Genomic DNA, 12776 nt, shown 5'->3' on the forward strand with positions numbered 1-12776 from the left:
AACCTAGATAGTATATTCAAGAGCAGAGACATTACTTTGCCGACTAAGGTCCGTCTAGTCAAGGCTATGTTTTTTCCAGTGGTCATATATGGATGTGAGAGTTGGACTGTGAAGAAAGCTGAGCACCGAAGAATTGATGCTTTTGAACTGTGGTGTTGGAGAAGACTCTTGAGGGTCCCTTGGACTGTAAGGAGATCCAACCAGTCCATTGTGAAGGAGATCAGCCCTGGGATTTCTTTGGAAGCAATGATGCTAAAGCTGAAGCTCCAGTACTTTGGCCACCTCATGCGAAGAGTTGACTCATTGGAAAAGCCTCTGATGCTGGGAGGGATTGGGGGCAGGAGGAGAAGGGGACGACAGAGGATGAGATGGCTGGATGGCATCACTGATTCGATGGACGTGAGTCTGAGTGAACTCCGGGAGTTGGTGATGGACAGGGAGGCCTGGCATGCTGCGATTCATGGGGTCGCAAAGAGTCGGACACGACTGAGCGACTGAACTGAACCGATTGGGGCTTCTCATTGGCTGAAGTGTTGCCAGGCGGGAGAGGGGCGTCTCATTGGCTGGCTTCTCATTGGCTGAGCTGTCGCCAGGCGGGAAAGGCTCTTTTCTCCTCCTGCTGGTGATGGTGCGGTGGTGCACCTTCCAGCCTGGATGCAGGCAACCGCTTTCTGCCGGCGGCTGTACCCAATGCGTCCCTCCTCCCTGCTGCCCAGGGTCCCTCCAGGCTCCCCAGCTGCCTGTCCCTCCACAGGGGACAAGGACTCCACCAGCCTCTCCTAGGCGCTGGGCTGCAGGAGCCTCCAAGGGTCTGGCCAGGGGGTCGGGCGGGTCAGTGGCAGCCCCATCCGCGGGTGAGGAGGTCGCAGCCTTCATCTGCGGCCCAGAGAAACAGCGCAGATGGTGGGCACAGGGGTCCTGGGGCTCCTGGCAGAGTGTGTATTGGCGCAGGGGGGACGGGCCTCACATCCATCCACTTGACCCTAGGGCTTCAGGAGCAGAGGGGTAGCCTGGCCACCGCGCCCTCCCCCAGCGAGGCATGAGTTTATGAGCCGGGGAGGGGCTGAGCGTGGCCCGCAAACACCGCCCCCACGACCACTATCAGTAGCTGCCCTGCTTGGGTTAAGTTGTTGTCACGCTCCAGCTGCAGATTAACCATTAACCTGAGGAGCTGACTTCTCAGCAGCCTCCAGGCCAGTACTTTTCCAAAAGGCCCTGCGCCCCACCCTCGACTCTGTCCCTGGGGAAAACCCCGGGGGCGGGGTGGACAGGGGCCTGGGTGGGTAGGGCAGCCCAGGAACTCCGCCTTCCCACCTGTGACCCCTTCGGGGGGCCCCGTGTGCCCTTGGACAGGGCACCTGCAGCCCGGGTCCCTTCTCCCCAAACCTGGCCTTTCCAGCCCCTCCCCCAGCTCGCCCCAGACCAGCCCAGAGCCTTCGGGCACTGCAGCCCTGCCCCCAGGTCTGCCCGTCCTGCATCCCAGCTCCCCTTGACTCCACGCCCTTCTTCAGCCCCACGGAGGGACTCAGGGGACCCTGGGGCTGCCCTCCTCACCCTCTCCTCCCCAGGGACCCCGAGTCCCCCTGGGGTGGGGGAGGGGCAGGGCTCCTCACTTGGCGATTGGGGAGACCCTAGGTGACACGGACCACACAGAGCAGGTGGGAGGGTGGGGTCTTCCATGGAGGGCGGTCCGCTGAGCTCAGCACTTTGTGCCTGGGCCCAGGCCCAGGGCGTCTGGGCCGGACCCCCACTGCTGGCGGCCTGGGCAGCTGCACGTAGGCAGGAACTGCCCTTTGGGGAGCATCTGGCCCGAGGCACAGTGTTGACGTTTGCCAGGCAGTGGGGGGGGGGGGGGTTGGAGCTGGCACCGCTGCCCCTCAGGTGTACCACGGTTGCTTGCAAGGGGGTGTAGTTTGCAGGGAGCGTTTGTATCATGAGAATGAAATTCGAGGTGCACCCAAACAACCACTGAGAACCGTATCTGCTGAACGTGCAGTTCCCTGGGCCCCAGGGCCAGAAACAGTCCTCACTGTGAGCTGCGCGGACCATGGGCTGGAGCGGCCAGCCAACAGCTGCCCAGGTGGGGACTCCGCTGGGTTCCTGCAGCCTCTGTGAGGGAAGGCACAGCTGAGCAAAGGGACACATTTGTGGGGCTCCGGCCTTAGGACGCCTCGCAGAGCGGCCGCTGACCACCTTCAGCACAGCAGCTCTGCAGCGCCCTGTCTGGAGCGCCTACTTGCAGGCGCCGTTCAGGACAGGTCGCTGTAGGTGGGGGAAAGGGGCTGGGCAAGGACCCCCAGGGCCCCCACGTTCAAGGATGACCAAGGGGGTTGGGGTCAGAGCTGGGCCGCAGAGGCGAGCGGGGGTCAGGCCAGCGGGGCGGCTCACCACCCAGAGGTGAGCCATCCAAGCCAGGCAGGCTGGGGGCCCCCTCAGCGCTCCCGGGGCCGAGACAGTGTGGCTGCAGCGGGTGAGGGGACAGCGTGGGGCAGGGCGGGGGAGCAACCCCGGGTGGGCTGGCCGCTCACACTGAGGGGCCTGGGAACGACGCAGAAAGGGCTGCAGGGACCCGCCCCTGAGTGCCAGCCCCAGCTGCGTGGGGGAAGCGACCCATCACCAATCCCCTGGGGGCAGTCTGGGTGCTCCTGGCGGGGCGGACGGGCAGATCCCAGGGATGTCCAGGGTTAGAGGTCAAAGTGGCCCGTAAGAGAGAGCTGAGTGAAGAGAGGAAGACAGGGGAGGACGTCCTGAGAAGGCCTCTCTCGTAGCTCACTCTCGCACATTCCGCAGTAACTCCTGTAGAGGAACGTTGGCTCTGGGCAGGGACACGGTGCACCGCTGTGATCAGCTTCCGGCTGCCCAGAACACGCAGCCAGGCTCCGCCCCCAGGTAGCCAGGCTCCGCCCCCAGGTAGCCAGGCTCCACCCCCAGAGCCTTGGGCCGGAGGTCAGGCGGTGACGTCAGGGTGGTCAGCAGAGGCCGGGCTGGACGTCCGCTGCGGCGACACCACCGAAAGCCTGAGGTGGGCGAGGGGAAGGAGACCAAGCTCTGGGGACCCTCCTGAGGTCAGGGGCGCATCCGCGGGACACAGCCCTGCCCCGGAGCAGGGGCTGCTGGGGTGAAGCTCTGGAGCAGCAGGGCCAGTGAGGGCTGGGGTGAGGCCGGGGTGGAGGTGGACTCGGCCAGGCTGGGGGGGCCCTGCGGCTGGAGGGCCCCGGTTGTGAGGGAGGGGCCTGCCCAGTGCTCGCCGGGCTGCAGGGTCGGCTGGCCAGGCCCAGGGTGTGGCCTTGGGTGGCAGCCAGCATCCACAGGGCAAGGTCGTGGGGCAGGCCTTGCCTGAGTCAGCTCTGAACCCACGAGAGGCTGGCAAAGTGTCCAGGAGGGTGGGGCGCCTGACCAAGGTCTTCAGATGGGGGACAGGTTGGAGGTCAGAGGTTGGAGGAAGGAGGAGGGGCTGCTCAGACTGAGGTTTGGGAAAGGCAGGGTCAGAGGTAGCTGGGGAGCAGGTGGGCCCTCCGCCCTGAAGTCCACGGGGCTCGGAGGGGACGGCCTCCGAGGAAAACCCCTGCCCTACGTCCTCAGTTCCCCCGAGCAGGTAAGGCCCCTCCTCACCCCGGGGTCAGGAGCCAGCCCCCCCTCTGCCTGTCTGAGGCTCATTAGAGAACCCAAACCCCCATCCCGCCCTCTCCCGCCTTCCCTTCTGTGACCCGGCAGGCTCTGTCCCCCGAGGCCCTGGGGCTCTGCCTGGGGCCAGCCCCCACGGCCCACCCCCTGCATCACCTTGGCCCACGTTGAGGCCCCAACACAGACCCTTAGTCACCATGGCCCACACCCTCTCTCTCCTGCTGTGCCCAGCCTGAAGGGCCTCTGCCGGCCCCAAGGTGCCAGATGGGACCGTCCAGGATGACGGTCTAGGAGGCGCCATTCTGGGGCCTGCCTAAGCCCCGCACCGCCTCCTACTCCTCTCTGAAGTTTTGAAAGACAAGCCTCTCCCCCTTGCGGGGACGGTCCCCCCACCTCCAGCCCTCGGTGTGCGGGCAAGGAGGGAAGGGTGGGGGTGTCTGAGGAGGGGTGCCGGGGGTTCCAGCAGTGACCCGAGGGAGGGGGTGGGGAGCCCTGGGCTCCCCTCCTGGGAGGGGAGGGGGCTTCAGGGAGACCCTGCCCCCAACCACCTGCCCTCAGGAGGGGAAGCAGGCCATCTTCAGGGGCCACGCTGTCCCGGTGGGGGAGGGGGGCCTGGCACCCCCAGCCTCCAGTGCAGTGAAGGGGGCACAGGTCCCCCACCTCTGCACCCTCCAGGGGCATCTCCCTCCCAGAGGTGCCCATGGCGGCTGCCTGGATGCCAGCACACTCACCTAGGGCCCGGGTGCTGCAGGTGGGCGGGTCCCTTTTTTGGACATTAGGTCGAGGAATCCGCCCAGGGCCCCCTCCTCTCCCCTGGCTCCTCCCGTTCAGTGGAGGGCGTCCCAACGCCTCTGCCACCACTGACCCTGCTGTGGGCACAGACAGGCCCACCTCCATCCCCTCCTCCACTGCTGCGGCCTCTCTTCCCTCTGTGGACAGGTGCCCAGCTCCCCCTCTTCTGTCCCTCTGTTCCCAGGACTCTGTCACTGCTCTGCTCAGAGGCCAGGCAGGTGGGCTGGCTCCCCATCGGCCCTGGACCGCACTCGGCCCCTGGGCTTTGGAGGGGAGTTTCCCGTGAAGGAGGTGAGCGTGCTCTCTGCCCCATGGTGGTCCTGATGCTGGAGTGGATGGGCTGCTCCTCAGTTCTGCAGAGCCGAGAGCTCCCGCAACGTCCAGTGCGGTGGGAGCTGAGGCTGTGTCTGCTGGACAAAGAGTGGAACAGACGAAGGAAGGGACGGAGGGAGGCAGGGAGGGACGAGGAGATGGAGGAGAGGATGAGGATGCAGGGATGTGGGCTGCAGGCCTGAACTGCACAGCTGCCGCTGGGCCCACAGCTCCCCACCCTGCTCGGGGTGGGAGGCTCAGGTTGCCAGGCCCCAGCGGGCGGTGGAGGCGGGGACAGGCAAGGAACCAGGGACCAGGAGGAAGCAGAGGAGTGGTGGCCGCTGCCCGTGCCTGGTGGAGGAGGGGCACGGCTTAAGGGTGGGGAGCAGAGGGCCATGAACACGAATGATGTCACTTCCCAGCTGAGTATCCTCCCAGGCCCAGCCTCTGACTGATTTTGGGTTCAGGGTATCCAGGGAGAAGTCGGCCATTCTTAAAAATAACATTTTTCCTAAATACTAAGTATCATAGTTTTGTGTATTATGAGAACTGTGGGAAGTGGAGAACGGGAGGTGTTGGGAGATGGAGAATGAGCTATTAAGAAGCTACAGGAGACAGCAGTGCCAGTTATGGGTGATCAGACCCCATGCCTCACGGAAGCTGTGGGCGCGGGTGCCGGGCTCCACACAGCCCATGGGGGACCTGCCTCTGTTCCCATGAGAGGCAGAGACCCTGACGGTCATGCAGGGTGGGTGGGCGGAGTCTGGAAAGTGATGATGGGCCTGGGCCATGGGGGCTCCTCTCGCCAAACTCCCCTGAGCACCCTCCACCAGGACCCCTGCAGGCGGGGAGAGGCGAGCCTGCTCCCAGCCCCTGCCCCTCCTGCGCTGCGGGAGGGCGCCTGAGAGAGGGGCCAGGCCCTGTGGTCCCCGGGAGTCATGCCACACCCGGGATGCGGCCCCACTGTGCCTCTCTGAGGGTACCGTGTCTGGGCGGCCAGAGTTTCTCTCCTGGGCCTCACGCTGGGACCTGTGTTCACAGAGCATCGTGGGCAGTGGGTGACTGGCCCAGGCAGCACCCAGGTCTGGACGCCTCAGGCACAGGAGGAGGGGCCTCCCGCATCTCCAGATACACCGGGGCCCAGCCCGCAGCCCAGGTGTCCTGAGATGGGTTCCCAGCCTCTGCCAGCTGCCCGTCCTGCCTGGAAGGCTAGAGGGTTCTGTGTTCCCGTCCCCTGCTGGCTGAGGACTTACCGCTGAGATGAACCCAGAGGCAGACGCTCCGCGGTGGTGTCGGGTCCGGACATTTGACTGGTGACACTCCAGCAACGGCAGGGACACACTCACGTCGTTGCCACGGGTGTTGGGAGTCCTGGGTTTGCTCCCCTCCGATCCTGGTGCACTCAGCCCAGGCTCCCGCCAAGCGCTGAGGCCCGTGGTCTCCCCTCGGATCAAGACTGGGCTGCAGCTTGCTCCGCTCAGCAGCGAGGATCCGGGTAACCATATGGTAACCCGGCTCAGGCAAGACAAGGCCTGGAGAGAGACGGGCTCACGCGGAGGGAGAGGGGGCCACGCGGAGGGAGAGGGGGCCACGCGGAGGGAGAGGGGGCCACGCAGAGAGAGAAAGGGGCCACGCGGAAAAAGGGGCCACGCGGAGAAAGGGGCCACGCGGAGGGAGAAAGGGGCCACGCGGAGGGAGAAAGGGGCCACGCGGAGGGAGAAAGGGGCCACGCGGAGGGAGAAAGGGGCCACGCGGAGAGAGACGGAGTCCCACGGAGAGAGACGAGGTCCCACAGAGAGAGAAAGTGGCCAGGTGGGGGACACCAAGGTGACAGGCGGGGGGATCTTGGACCTTCCAGCCCCACCCAGCCCAGGTGCGACCCCCAGCAAAGCCTCGCGGGGCAGCCCCCCCTGCCGAGGCCTCTGCCTGAGCTCCTGGCCGTGAAGGGAGAGACCACCGCAGGCTGTGGGCAGCGTGGAAGGCGCGCGTCAGACGGCCACTGGGGAAAGACTCCGGGTGGGGTCAGCGCGGAAGCAGGACGGCCAGTGGGCTGTGGCCTCTGGGGATTCCTAGGGGCTCCCGGGGATGTGAGGCTGCCTGGGGCCCCGAAGGAACCCTGGGTCCCGCGGCTTCAGGGCCAGGTCGCACACCCGGCAGGGCCAGGTCTCGGCCGCAGGCCCCGGGGCCAGTGCCCAGGCGGGAGAGTCTGGAGAGGCGGGGCTGGGGCGGCCCAGCCGGACCTGCGCGTCCAGCGGAGGCGGGGAGGCGAGCACAGCCGCTCTGGATAAGGAAGGAGGAAGGGCCTGGGGCGAGCAGGCCTGACAGGCCCCAGGGGACGAGCTCCCCAAGAGCCGGGCTTCCGGCACGAACCACGACGACGACCCAGAGCCGAGGGCAGCGCCGCCTCCGTCTACAAACCCTCTGGGAGGAGGGTGGGCCCCGCGGCCAGGAAGACACGGGCGAAGGCCCGACCTGCATTCCTAAGTGTTTCTGCAGGAAGCGGGCCCCACAAGACGAAAGCGGCTGACTGCGAGCGCAGGGACCCCAGATGAGGTTCAGCCGGAAGGTTGGTGATGCGCAAAGCTTCGCCAGCCAATCAGGGCACGAGGTGATCCGAGCACAGCCTATCCGCTCAGTTCGGTGGCTCAGTCCTGTCAGACTCTTTGCAACGCCCGGGTCTGCAGCACGCAAGGCTCCCCTGTCGTTCACCCTCTCATGGAGCTTGCTCAGATCCATGTCCACTGAGTCCGTGATGCCATCCAACCATCTCATCCTCTGTCCCCTTCTCCTGCCTTCAGTCTTTCCCAGCATCAGGGTCTTTTCCATTGAGTCAGTTCTTCGCATCAGGTGGTCAAAGTATTGGAGTTTCAGCCTCAGCATCAGTCCTTCCAGTGAACACCCAGGACTGATTTTCAGAATGGACTGGTTGGATCTCCTTGCAGTCCAAGGGACTCTCAAGAGTCTTCTCCAACACCACAGCTCAAAAGCATCAATTCTTCAGCGCTCAGCTTTCTTCACAGTCCAACTCTCACATCCGTACATGACCACTGGAAAAACCATAGCCTTGACTAGACAGACCTTTGTTGGCAAAGTAAGGTCTCTGCTTTTTAATCTGCTGTCTAGGTGGGTCATAGATTTTCTTCCAAGGAGCAAGCGTCTTTTAATTTCATGGCTGCAGTCACCATCTGCAGTGATTTTGGAGCCCAAAAAAATAAAAAAGGGGTAGTGGCTAGAGGCCCATCCACACCAGTGCCTGGGGACCACTGCCTGTTTGGGTGATGGTCAACCTGGAGGGAAGGTGACCGGGGCCTTGGCGACCAGGTGGCCTGGGTGCTGCTTTGCAGATGGACCTGTGTGATCGCAGAGCGCCAGAGGCTGTTTGGCCCTGTTTATGCTCCCCAGAGGGACCTGGAGCCCCTCGCGAAGGTGGATGACATACCCCTCTCTGTGGGTGAACCGCCTCTTCCCCACCCTTCCTGGGGAGCTCAGGGCAGAGGAGGCAGAGAGGAGACCCGGTGGGCTGGAGGCTTGGCCGCCCCTCACTGGGGCCCTGCTGGCTGCAGCCAGGGCTGGGTGCACTGTTCAGGGCCCAGGAACCAGCAGGGTTCCCCCTGCAGTCGGGGACATGGGGAAACATGTCCTTGCTGGGCAGGTGCTGGCTGGGGCATCCACCCGCCTTCCCCACCCAGAGGGTTTCTCACTCACTCACCCCATCCCCCTGAATGTTTATTCAGAAGATTCTCCATGGGGTGTTTCTGACCCCCAAACTCACTTCACAGATAAGGGTGAGGGATGGGTTCCCTGGAACGAGTCCAGACCCCAGAAACGGCTGACCTGAGAGAAAGCAGGCCTGCAGGCTGAAGGCCCCTTGTCAGCCCGGGGCACCATCTGGGGGCTGGTGTGCTGCCCGTCAGCGCCGGCCTGGGGGCTGCCCGTCTCCTGGGCCCACGGTGGGGGTGGTGGGGTCCATGCTTTGCACCGCTCCTGGCTGAGCCCAGCCCTGCAGCTGCAGGGAGCCTCCTGCAGGGGCGCCGGTGGGGCTGAAGGGCTGCCCGGGCCTCTCTGGCTGCTGGGGCTTCGGAACCACTGGACAACTGGTGGATCTCGGCTCCTGACCGCCAGGGGTGGGCCTGCTGGGCCTGCTCAGCCACTGTGGCAAACCCGAAGCCTGGAGGCTGAAACAGCAGACGCTTGCTGGGGGCTGGAAATCCGAGCTTGAGGTGCTGACCAGTCCGGCTCCTGGGGAGGCCTTTCCTGGCTCAGACACCCCGTCTTGTGTGTCCTCCCTGGGAGAGACAGACTCCCTGGGGCCTCCTCCTATAAGGATGCTGACACTGTGGGATCGGTTCTCCACCCCTGACCTCGTTTAGCCTTACTATCTCCCAGAAGCCCCACCTCCACACGCGACCACAGGATGTCAGGCCTCAGCGTGTGAATCTGGGGACACAACTCCGTCCACAGCAAGGAGTGCGCTGGGGCCCAGGTGTCCTCTGAGGGCCTCCGAGCTTCCCCGGGAAGTCGGGAGGGTTTCACCAGCCGTGCAGGGTGACCGCTCAGGACTGAGGGCCAGTCACCCACCAGGTCAGGACCTGCACAGCTGAGCTCAGGGCGGGCAAGAGCACACGGGCACGCAGGCAGGCAGAGAGGAAGGGCAGGGCGAGCCCTGGCAGGCTGCCTGTGGCATGAGTCAGGCGGCCCGTCCTGCTGGGATCAGCTCTTCGTCTCCAGCTTTTACTGCCATGACCCTGGTGGTGCTGCTAATCTTAAACCCGTACCGTGCTGAGGCCTGGGAGGAGGAGGGGCGGGTCCTGCTGGCGGGACTTTGGACCTCCTCCCAGGAGGAGCGGGCACCTCCACGGCAGGCAGAGGGTGCTGCGTGGTGTTGCTGAAAGCCTCCGCTTGGGTGGCTAAATCTGGGGAGAGAGGCCCCGGGGGTGAGCAGGCGGGGGTGCCCTGGATTGGGGTGGGTGGGGGCTGGGCATTTCCCTCTTCCGAACATTTTCCTGGGGGCCAGGGACCCGCACTCCCAGACAGCAGGGCCGGGCAGTGTCCCCAGTGAGAGGTGGTCACTGAGCTTGGGGACAGAGCGGGGCCCCTGGGGAGCTGAGCGGAGGACACAGCAGAGAAGAGCCTGCCTGGGCTGGGGGCATGCCCCAGAGGAGCCCAGCACCAGGAAGGAGGTGGTTGTGGTCTGCGTGGGCAGACCCAGGGTGGCGGGCCCTCTGCACGTGGAGGCCCCCAGCAGGGGTGGGGAGGACGGGCTTTGCCCCTCCCGTCGGGTCACTGGGCCCTCCTCAGCCGGCCGCCCAGGCTAGGGGCATCTTTGGGTCAACGGCTGGAGGGGAGGGGGTCCCATAAAGGCGGGGGCAGTGCTCAGAGGAGCACGGTTGCAGGCCTCCTGCGCTGGACAGAGGCTCCCTCCGTCTGGGCGCTAAGGCAGCCCAGTTCCTTCCAGAGTGACATTCCTATAGATGTGGTCACTGTGGATATCGACGAGGCAGACAAGCCACACTTCTCCGCACAGCCCGCCGGGTGCCGAGACCCCTGCCCCCCTTCATGGACGCACCGTGTGGAGCGTGGGATCTTAGTCCCTGGACGGAGGACCGAAGCTGTGTCCCCTGCCCTGGGAACGCAGAATCTTAACCCTGGGCCACCAGGGACATCGCCCCACCGCCGCCCTGGGACAGGGTTCCAGTCGTTCCAGGCAGCACCCCTGACCGACGCGGCCCATTCGGGCTCCTGCGTCTTCACTGGGCCATGACCTTCTCCACCGGGTGGGCCCCCGGGGGCCGCCTTCCAAATCTGTATGCGGCGCTGGCATGAAGCGGGGAGCCAGGGGAGGTTAGGGTTGGGGGCGGGGTAGGGGCGGGTGAGGGTCACTCCCAGACAAGCCTGTCCTGGTCAAAGCAGGTCACCACCCTCAGAGGACACGTTGCTGACGGTAATGTCTGGACAGGCCAGCAGGGGGCGCGGGCGCTCAGAGAGACGCGGCGCCCGCAGGCGGAGGGACACAGGCTCACGAGTGCACACGCACGCCAGCGGGGCCCCCAGGACTCCCTGGAGACTGGGGTCTGCACATCAGCTGCTGGAAGCCCTGCTGCTGCAAGGTCATTACCCACGCGCCGGTCCATCCCCGTCCCGGCTTCATGGGGCCCTGTGACCCGCGCTCAGGGCCCTGCAGAGAAGCCCCGTGTGGAGGGCGAGGCACTCGGCTGCCCGCTCGCGGGCCGCCTGGGGCTTTCACGCAGGTTCTCCTGACGCTCCTCCAGGAAAAGAGAAAAGGCTGGGACATAAGCCCCAAAGTCTCACTAAAGTTTAAAACATGTTCATTCTTTAGCAAGTAGCACTACTTCTTATTCCAAAATCACTGAAATGACACCCAGCCCCGTCTCTCTCTCTCGGTCTCTCTGTCTCTCAGAGCCACTGGTGGAAAGAGACTGGGGGTGCTCCATGCTCCAGGGGAGGGGTGGTTGGTTGCCCAGCAAAGGGAAGGGTCAGGGCAGAGGGCCCTGAGAGGGGTCGGTGGGAGCAGGAGGGGCACCCCAAGGGCCTGAGTCAGGAGGGGTGTGCTCCGCAGCTGCGGCGGGAATGGCTGCAGGATGGTGCCGTCCATATGGGCTCAGACCCACCCAGGTCACTGGCTCACGCAGCGAGGGTGAGGCTCAGGCCCTGGCGGGTCTGCACGCTCCCCACACAGACAGACCCTGAGTCCCCAAGCCTGGAAGCCACAGCCTGACTTCAGATTTTCACAACTGAGCTAAAAACAAACAAAAACCCAGTTCAGCTGAGGCCACATTGGTGGTGGCTCTTCCTGAAGGAGGTGATGGGATTCCAGCTGAGCTCCTTCAAATCCTGAAAGACGACGCTGTGAAAGTGCTGCAGTCAACATGCCAGCAAATTTGGAAAACTCAGCAGTGGCCACAGGACTGGAAAAGGTCAGTTTTCATTCCAATCCCAAAGAAAGGCAATGCCAAAGAATGCTCAAACTACCGCACAATTGCACTCATCTCACACGCTAGCAAAGTAATGCTCAAAATTCTCCAAGCTAGGTTTCAACTGCACTGCAGGAGACCTGGAGTTTCGATTCCTGAGTTGGAAAGGTTGTCTGGAGAAGGAAAAGGCAACCCACTCCAGTATCCTTGCCTGGAGAATCACATGGACAGAGGACCCTGGTTGGCTACGGTCCATGGGGTCGCAAAGAGTTGGACATGACTGAACTAACACTTTCTTTTCAGGCTTCAACACTGTGAACCAATAACTCCCAGATGTTCAACCTGGACTTAGAAAAGGCAGAGGAACCAGAGATCAAATTGCCAACATCCACTGGATCATAGAGAAAGCAAGAAAGTGAAAGTGAAGTCGCTCAGTCATGTCTGACTCTTTGCGACCCCATGGACCGTAGCCTACCAGGCTCCTCCATCCATGGAATTTTCCAGGCAAGAGTACTGGAATGGGTTGGCATTTCTTTCTCAAGTGGACCTTCCCGACCCAGGGATCGAACCTAGGTCTCCCGCATTGCAGGCGGATGCTTTACCATCTTACCCAACAGCGTGAATTCTTGGAAAAAAAAAAAAGCAAGAGAGTTTCAGAAAAACATCTACTTCTGCTTAAGCGACTACACTAAAGCCTTTGACTATGTGGATCATGACAAACTGTGGAAAATTCTTAAAGAGATGGAAATACCAGACCACCTGACCTGCTTCCTGAGAAATCTGTATGCAGGTCAGGAAGCAGCAGTTAGAACCTTCCATGGAACAACAGACTATTTCAACATATGGAAAGGAGTACGACAAGGCTGTATGTTGTCACCTTGATTATTTAACTTATATGCAGAGTACGTCATGCGAAACGTCGGGCTGGATGAAGCACAAGCTGGAATCAAGAGTGCAAGGAGAAATGTCAATAACCTCAGATATGCAGATGACACCACCCTTAAGTGGCAGAAAGCGAAGAGGAACTGAGGAGCCTCTTTATGAAAGAGAAGAGTGAAAAATCTGGCTTAAAACTCAACATTCAAAACACTAAGATCATGGCATCCAGTCCCATCA

Source organism: Capricornis sumatraensis, chromosome 18 (assembly GCF_032405125.1).
Source record: "Capricornis sumatraensis isolate serow.1 chromosome 18, serow.2, whole genome shotgun sequence".
Taxonomy (NCBI): domain Eukaryota; kingdom Metazoa; phylum Chordata; class Mammalia; order Artiodactyla; family Bovidae; genus Capricornis; species Capricornis sumatraensis.